Source organism: Gigantopelta aegis, chromosome 6, assembly GCF_016097555.1.
Source record: "Gigantopelta aegis isolate Gae_Host chromosome 6, Gae_host_genome, whole genome shotgun sequence".
In the NCBI taxonomy this organism is placed as follows: Eukaryota; Metazoa; Mollusca; class Gastropoda; order Neomphalida; family Peltospiridae; genus Gigantopelta; species Gigantopelta aegis.
Window position 1 is genome coordinate 27,717,443 of NC_054704.1, and position 9,824 is coordinate 27,727,266.

A 9,824-nucleotide genomic window follows, 5' to 3' on the forward strand; every position below is an offset into this window, starting at 1 on the left:
TGACGAAGACGTATTTAAAAATAAATCACACGACAAATTATATAATTAAGTTATTGATTCTCAAAACGAAGCTGTTTTTATGTTTTCTTGTCGTTTGCTTGTTTTTGTGCGTGGCGTGCGCGTGTGTGTATGTGCGTTTATTGTTGTTGTCCTTGTTATTATCGGGGTTTTGTTTAGAGGGTGTTGTTTCTTATTTAGGGGCAGATTTATGTGTTATGTTGTTGGGGGTGAGAGGGTTATTATTATTATTATTATTATTATTATTATTATTATGTGCGATACATGACACTTGAGTCGTGGTACACTGACTGAGCTGTAATGAGCGACTTCGATTCTTCAACTCTTATCTTGATTCTCGGCCTGGTGTATTACAGGCCCTACTATCTCTTGACAATAAAACTTCCATACATGCGACTTTAGTATCAGCTGACGAGGTGGCCGAGTGGTTAAGGCGATGGACTGCTAATCCATTGGGCTCTGCCCGCGTGGGTTCGAATCCCATCCTCGTCGAATAATTTTAGTTTTTCTTTTATTTCGTTCATTCGCTACATTTGTTAAACGTACGAGTTACTTATTTGGATTAGCATCTAGTCGTATTAATAGACCTGCAATAAACGTAACATAATGTATCGTCGCCTTTTATAAACGATTAACACAATTGATAACTTGAGAGGGATTTATTGCATACCGGGTTGGCATTCTATCAATGAGCTATACATAGTGAAGGTTGGATGTAATCAAACATTAAAAAGAAGAAGTTAAATTTTAAAAAAAAAACACCCACAAGGTATTGGTATGTCACCTATCAGACCTGCCATAATCACTGCTGTCTATCAAATGTGGCATAAACGTATCAAAAAGCTTAACAACTCAATGGGTGTCACGCGACTCGAGTATGTGGCCCCATCTTTTACACGTAATGCCGTCATTAATCTAGGCTAGTCTCGATAACACATGTCACGAGAGGGAAGATTACTAAATAAGTCCTTGTTTGTTGCCATTTGTGAATCGTAACATTCAGTTGGATTGTTACAAACATATTAGTCCCACTAACTGGACTGTGTGCATTGCTCACTGATCTACACGGTAAGAATTCTTAATTTTACTGTTTTCAGAACGATTTAGTTTTATTGAGGATATCTTTAGTTGGTATAAACCGGCCTCGGTGGTGCAATAGTTAAAGCCGCACACCCTAGTTCCATCCAGCGAAAATAAATTATAATTTGGTTAATCTACAAACCTGTAACACACTTAGATCACGTTTTTATCAAATGGAGTGAAAAAGCAGGTTTTATATCGATAAATACCATGGGAATCCCCATGTCCCAATTGCTTGAAATAATTTTGAAAGTTAGTATTCTGATGTCACCGGTAGATGTCGCTCGAAGCACAACAATGCCTACGTCACGACAAATTTCACAGAGTGCGCACAGACTTGGGGTGCGTTCTTTTCACCTCTCCTGGACGTGTTCCAACTGTTCTGTCCTGGTTGTATCCCCTCTTCAGATATCGTAAGACTTAGCAAAATTATTGATTTTAAGGGTTTGTAACGTTTTGTATTGAGACACTTACTTGTCTGAACTTTATTGTTACTGAAAATGTTCACGAACTGTGAAGAAAAATCGGATGTTGATTGCGCGAACCGTGCACGAGAAAACAAACCAAACCAAAATGATAACGGTCACGTGGTATACCAACATCTGTGACGTTTACACAGGAGGATTCCCTCTAAAAATAGATGGGACCTCGCTTGCTTAACGGTTTTTTCTCGACAGCACGTCTTGTGAAAAAATGCAAAAAATGCATTTCGTGGTTTTACAAACATCAGGATTACCAAAAAGCACTTCAGGTGAATGGAAATGTGTATTCTAAATAATAAAATGTAAGTAAATTGCAATTTTATTTGTGAAAAATGGGGTTTAATAGCGAAAAACAACGCCGTAATGGTTAACAAATAGCCGTAACTAGGGTGTGTCCCTTTAAGCCATCGGACTACAGGCTCCAACCAAGAGCGAGTTCTTAAAGGTGCTCAGTCACGGATGGTTGACCTAATTATTGACCCAACAAAGTATTATATGACAATATATACATTTGATTTGTACCTAAAAGTACTTTATTGAATCATCTACATAACCAGTATATTTCACTTATTATTGATATTTTATAAAAGTAATTGAATTATGTCAACGGTCCATAATTCAGAGAAAAATAACGGCTATTTTGGGAGCAGAGGTGTGATGTATTATTTTGAGTCACGTGACGGGCATCCCCCCGAATAACCGCAGTGTCAAAACGATTTATCAAGCTCGTGTAACGAGAACGCTTTACCGTCCTCTGCGGCGTAGGGTAAATAGAAAAAAATAACAATGAAAATAATTTATTAAAAATTAATAAAAACATGTACTGAAATATAATAAGCTTATACATTAATTTATTTTAGTAACAGAAGCATGTTAAACGTCGACAATCCCGACTAGTTAGGCCTTTTTATCTATAGGTAAATTTATCGTTAGTCATACGCGAAAAACTCTAAACATCTGGATCACAAACACCTTCATTTTCCACCTTGTCAAATTCATTTTATGCAAAATATGCCATAACAGCTGACTTGGGATAGGAATTGTCACATTTTGAAAGAATACTCTGAACTAGACGGTGTTTATATATGATATGACTATATATACGACGGCCGTGTATATAGCCTCCGTTAACGAGGGCAGGCTATATTCACAGCAAAAATGTATATAGGCGATAAATAAGTATTTGATTGATCCATATTACCGAACCATCTGGAACAGGAGGAATACATACTAAGTACTGTACGAACAGAGGAGACGGGGGGTGGGGGGTGGGGGGGGGGGTATATGAATCTATGAATAGCGTAATACTGCCCCTACAGTACTAAAAAAAAAAAAAAAAAAAAAAAAATACAAATTACAAATTATCAGCTGCTGATGTAGATTTATCTGAAAGAGAAACTAACTTCGGACAGTACACAAACTAACAACAGGGCTTGAACTTAATACTTTTTCTCTGATTGCAATTTTGAGGCTCCTTACGTAAAAAAAATTAAAAAGTTAATTGTACCGCAAATAAATATGACTAAAAGGTTATTTTGCTGTATTTAGTCATATTTCAAATGCGCAAAATTGCAAGGGGTAATAAACCTCAAAATGCATATTTTTCATACCAGGAACGCTGAGACCACTCCCTCTAAATTTATATAATGTTTTTGTAACAACCGCCCCCACCCACACCACCGCGACGTGATTTTACCAAACTTATTATTATTATTATTGTTACATGTATTATAATGAGCCTACTACTACCTTTTTGGGTGGCGGGGGTGGTGTTTTATCGGGGGGTGGGGGGTGGGGGGGGGGGTGTCTATAAAAATGGAAGATTAACGTGCATGCATACACGCATAAACGGGTGTCTGAACTTGTCCCTGCACGTAGAACTGGATTCAACTGGGTTAAGTAATAATTACGCCAACCTTTGGACGGTAAAACATGCGACCTGTTTTGTTTTGTTTTGGGGTTTTTGTTTGTGATTTCTTTTTCTTTTTTTACGCTGTACATTAAACCGAATGACCACTTTGCGAATCAGTCAAAATAATTTGCAAACGTTTAACGAAAAATGACTGGCTGGTCGTATGCCATATTTGTGACGCTGGAAATCATGTTATCCATTTTCGAACCAAGCACTATAGCGTTGTAACCGTCTGGACTTTCTCCCCTGCTAAATTCTATGCACACGTGCCTAATAATAATAATTATTATTATTATTATTATTATTATTATTATAAATGGTAAGTTCATGTTCCGACTGTTTATTATTTTATTTCAGCGTATTTGCAGTTATTTTCGTCATGAAATAAAAAAAAAAAAAAAATATTTTATGATATAGCCGGCCCTCATTTGCCAAGTATCTATACACGGCGGTCGTTTATATAAAATTCTAAAATACAATATACTGTTGTCGTATATACAGCCTCATCACTACGAGTCTGTTTTGCCGTATTTTTATGACTTTTGACAAATTTAAAAAATGAAGCGTGTCGTGGAATTCCCTCGATCGTAGTTCAATTAAAATGTTTTGGATCATACAATAACTAAGTTTGGTATTCGAAATGAATGTAATTTCCATTTATAATCCATATTTAGAGAAATAAGGCCCACTAAATCCGTGATTGAGCGCCTTTAAGGGCTCAGTGGGTAGGTGTAAGGCCACTACATCCTCTTGTCTCTCACTAACCACTAACAACAAACCCACTATCCTGGACAGACAACCCAGATAGCTCAGGTATGTGCCCAGGACGGTGTGCTTGAATCTTAATTGGATATAAACACGAAAATAAGTTGAAATAGAAATAGAATAAATATTTAGGATAAACGGGGGATAAAAGGTGCTTAGAGTTTGGGAAATAAAAATGTACTACGGTAGTTGTGTTATGGATACAACAACATAATGTTTTATTAATGGCAAAGCGTTGCTGTGTGTAAACTATTGTTTTTAAATGTAGTACAGAAAATATAATACCAATGATATATTAGTGTAATCGTTTTTTTATTGTGGCATATGGATGCAAGTGTTCAGCAATACCCCAATACAAACTGGCTATTGGGTGTCAGTAATAAATGAAGTAATGATATACCCCCAAAAATCATTGCATAAACATTAAATAATTTAAGTTTTAGAAAAACAGCGTGTAGAGCTGTGGTATATTAAAACCTCACTGCGAATCTAAAACCATAAATACTAATTTAACTAATTAATTTGGGATGGTTTCCACTTTTACCAAATACAGTCACTGTAACAGTGGTTTTTAGTTGGCACGAACATATATATTTTCATGATATTTAGCCAGATTGATAAATAGGTATGTCATGAATTAATTAATGCATGAATGAATCAATGAATCAATGAATCAATGAATGTTTAACGACACCCCAACACGAAAAATACATCGGCTATTGGGTGTTAAACAATGGTAATGGGGAAAACAAAGTGATGATCAACATCAATATAAAAATTCAACAGTTAAATAAAAACACAGTGTAAAGGACTGTGGATGAATGAATGAACGAACGAATGAACGAACGAATGTTTGGCGATAAGGTTTGTTATATGCCATATATAGAATAGCACATACCATGTACAGTTTAAAATAATATCATGTCAGTTGCAAGTTCTATAATCCTTACCAGCCTCGATGAACAAAACTGTTTTGTTTTGGGGGTTTTTGTGTGTGTTTTTGTAAATAACTTCAGTTTCAATTTGACGTAAGAAGAAAAGTAAAAGTTTTTTGGAAATAAAAAACCCACAATTTGTGTGTGCATTTTAGAAAACAATCGGCTCACAAATAAATAATTTGTAGTACAAATACCATAGTAAGAAAACGGCGCCCCCTATGGGAAGGACTATAGATAGTTATGGAGAACTCCGCGATTATCTGTTGAAGCAGATTGGCACTACACTTCAAACCACCTTAACCCTCAGCTAAACCATGCTTCTTCACAAACAAACAAAAAAAATCATAAAATAAACTAACGACGAATCGTGTTGTTTGTGACAATCTTGATGCCCATACTCGGTGATCAAGGATTGCTTTTAACTTCAGAGGAGCCTGGCACACAACGAGTGGATTGCGCATCGTGTTGCTTAGCAACCAGTGGTATCACTGTTCCGTTGACAACAATGGCCGTCAAGTTGCGTTGATGGAACCAACATATCTAGTCTTTTTATTGATTGCAAATTGTCTGGCTGACACAGGTGAATGAGGCCAGTGATTTTGAGCAACTGTAACGTATTCATTGCGTAATCAATTGAATTCTATTCTGTGAGAGATAAAAGGATAATTATTGTAAATCGATAGTACATACAGAGGTTATAATAATACGTTATATTTTAATATAGTTTTACTGAAAGTAATTGTGAGAACATGTGTTTGTGTGGTTTGCGTTATGGGGTTATTATATATTTTTTTATAAATAAAATCCATTTTATTTATTTATGTATTATTTTCATAATCATCATCACCATCACCATCACCATCATCATCATCATCACCATCATCATATTCTTCTTTCTTCTTCTTCTTCTTATTATTATTATTATTATTATTATTATTATTATTGATCACCGTATGGAAGCCTATATTTATCACATGTTTGTCTGCCCCACATTTTACTCCGAGTTTTATTTGTTTGTTTTTTTAATTTTCAAGCGTGAGTTGGGAAGTGTTTAATGGTTAGTGACAGAAAAATGTGTGCACCGATTTTACATAGATCTTCCTACCGAGAGGCTAACACAATGGGTTGTACCTGGGATGCAAACTCAGAGCCTGTAGACCTGAGGCGGCCGAAACCCATAGACGTATAGATTTTCATGTATGTAGGGGGTCGGGGAGGGGCAGGCTGATTTTTGTCCGAATTAAATGAAAGTGCCCAAATCTGGAAAACAACGTATACCGGATATATACTATATTTTAGCCTTATTGCCAAAGAGTTATTTAGTGTTGCAAACGAATCATTACGCATTATTACATGGTTTACAGCTAATATTACAGAATGTCTCCAACGTTTTTGCCCGAAAATTTTCTCTAGCACTAGGGAGTGGGGTGGGGTGGGTGGGGAGGGGAGAGTTGACAACCTGACCCCGTCTCGTACGCTTATACCGAAACCAGGAATGAAAAATATTGTTAGATATCTGATCAACCTGTGATTAACATAGTTTTAGGGATGGATCGGTTGCTTAATTGTATTCATTTCTTTTATTTCTTTTATTTATTTATTTATTTATTTATTTATTTTCATTCATTCATTCATTCATTTATTCATTCATTCATTCATTTATATATTCATTCATTATTTGTTTGTCTTTTGGATCGTTTCTGTTTGTCGTTTTTTTTTGCGAAAATAAAGGAAACACGTACGGATGGTTGCTAAATATGACATGATTATGATTTGCCACTGCAATTATACTAGTACTAATTGGGGTGACTTTTAAAAACGGATGTCGTGACCTGGACATATTTTAATTTTTTCGGGATGGAATGTTGTTTTGTTTTGGGGTTTTTTGTTGTTATTTTTGTATAGTTTGCTCCTTAAAACTTACTAAAGGATTTTTAGTTACACTTATTCATATTCTACTGTTCGAATAGTTAAAATAACCATGGCCGTCCAAACTAGGAGTGGGGTGGAAAAAAACAGATAGCACGGGTCTCAAGCCCCATAGGAGCCTCATATGTATACATACCTTTTTATTTTTCTAAGTTGCGAGCCTTATTACCAGGAAACCACAAAGCTTGAGGTCCTGAAGTGATCCGGGACCGTTAACACCTGAAAAGGTGTGGTTGTATTTAAAATTGGTCTATTAAAAAGTCGCGTAATTTATGTCCCAATGAGAAAACACAGGCGTATTTTGTGGGTACTCATACACGTACATGTATGTTCTTTTGATTACTGTAAGTCTAGCACCAAATTGCTACATGGCAGCATTATAACACATGGGTGATCCAAAGGATCAATTCAGACTGAATATCTAAAAGGTTATTTACTTAAGTATACAAACACAGTCTAGAGCAATTATTGTATTTTTCAAAAAAGACATGCAATGTGTACATTACTATGGTATTTAAGTCTGGGTAAATTGTGCCAGTGCCCCGACTCTGCTCCTGTTTAATTTATTACTGCTGACCGATACGTATTGTTAGTTAAGGAACCGTGTCAGCCGTGTACAAACATTGTTTTACCAAGTGTTTAACCATTTAGAGCTTAGGGGTTTTACAGAAAGGTCGACATGATGTGAGGTAATTATTCTGATACCACTCGGCGAATAAAATTGTAGACTTCGCATCAAGCCAAGTAAATATATTTAAAGGGACATACCCTAGTTTTTAAACACTAACACACATTTGTTTACTATTATAACCGTTTTTGATAACTTAAGTCATACTTTACTTAGATTTTATTGTTTAGATTATCAATTTCCGTACATTCGAAGTGTTTTTGGTCATCCTGGTGTTTTTAATATCACAAAATGCATTTCTAATATTTTTAAAAACGCACGTGCGTCTGAGAAGTAACGCTATAGAGTCGAGTTTTAGTCTATTTTTAGAGGGTATTTCACCATTTCAAAGTCACATACTCATGTTTTACCCAATTGTAACTTTATCCAAATGTGTTACAGGTTTGTAAATTAACTAAACGTAGTGTTAATTTTCATGGGTTGAAACTAGGGTATGTCCCTTTAAGAGTAACACTTTGTGATAACCTGTACGTTGGTTCCTGTCTTCATTTCACTCAACTTGCACAAAGTTAAAGTTTGTTTTGTTTAACGACACGACATGATTTATTAATCATCGGCTATTGGATGTCAAGCTTTTCGTAATTATTACTTATAGTCTTAGAGAGGAAACACGCTACACTTTTCCATTAGTAGCAACGGATGTTTTATATGCACCATCGGATTCCACAGACAGGATAGCACATATCACGGTCTTTAATATAATATGGAATGTTTTGTATCGATAAGATTTAACACAAATGAAGTACATGTAAAACATAGGAGGCAAACTTCATTTTTAAAACGACTATTTTTCGACTAATATATACATCAAATTAAAAAGCATGGAAATCAGTTCTAAAACAAATCGGTCAAATTGAAAAAAGGACAATAAAACACCATTTATAAGAAGGGTGCTAAAATTACACCAGAAGTATCCCTGTGCACAAAATGAAAAAGAAAAATGAATATTAAATTTATTTTAATAGAAGGCAGCACGGTAACATGTGTCCGTTTGTACTGCAGTGTCCCTAAGTACTGTGTTATTCAGCAGCAAGTTTTGTGCGAGTATTGATCTGTAATATGTTTCAGTGTCATATACAATTGTACAGTTTAAAAATTCACGTTATGTAGCAGTAACATACATTTACTTTCAATACTGAAATCATTTGAACTCGTGAATAATGTATGGACATTTTTTGTATAGCCTCTACGTAATCAGCTTACAATTTCTTATTTGAAGTTTGTGTTTTAATGGTAGCAAACCTGCTGTTTGAATATCGAACACGTAGAGAACAAATATTGCTTCTTTTCTGTCTTTCCTCCTCTCTCTCTCTCTCTCTCTCTCTCTCTCTCTCTCTCTCTCTCTCTCTCTCTCTCTCTCTCTCTCTGGATCTCTCTTTTAATATTTATTTCTGTTCATATTTAAATTGCATAAATATATTACTGTCATGACGTGTATGTAGGCATATTATGGAGAAGGCCTAGTAAGTTGTATAACTTGTACCTAATCCATTTGTTTGGGGTTTAGGTTTTTTTTAAGCAATAAAATGTGTTTCAATGAAACAGAAATCATATGTCATACTCGGGGTGATATTCAGTAGATATTCTGTTCGTGCTGGTGTGTCGCAAAGTTTATTCATTAGTTAGTCCATCGCGTTTAGTTATTATTTAATCTGTCCGTCCGTCCATACGTCCGTACCTCGTTAACTCATTAACTCATTCATCCATACATATGAGTACGAAGACCCTCTAAGCGAATGTGACTAACTGCTTTACGTCAATTCCACATTCCATTCTCTTTTATGCAGCTCTGCTGGTCTTGCGCTACCCTTTACAAATCTGCACTGTCAGGTATGCACCTATTTCTATCGCGTATCTGTCAACGGCATTTGCTAAACTAACAAAAACATAGATTGTCGACAGCGATTCGGTCACTTGCACAGTTACAACAAGACAATGATCATGGCTATGTCATTATCGACTTGGTCCTAACAACCTCTGTGTTGCCGTGCACATAATACAGACAAAAGTAC

General features: G+C 35.5%; 1 non-coding gene across 1 annotated transcript; it reads left to right on the plus strand.

The window, feature by feature from the left end:
- Positions 1 to 428: 428 nt before the first annotated feature.
- On the plus strand, positions 429 to 510 carry Trnas-gcu. The gene has a single exon. It is a non-coding gene; the product is annotated as a tRNA-Ser (tRNA).
- The last annotated feature ends 9,314 nt before the right edge of the window (positions 511 to 9,824 follow it).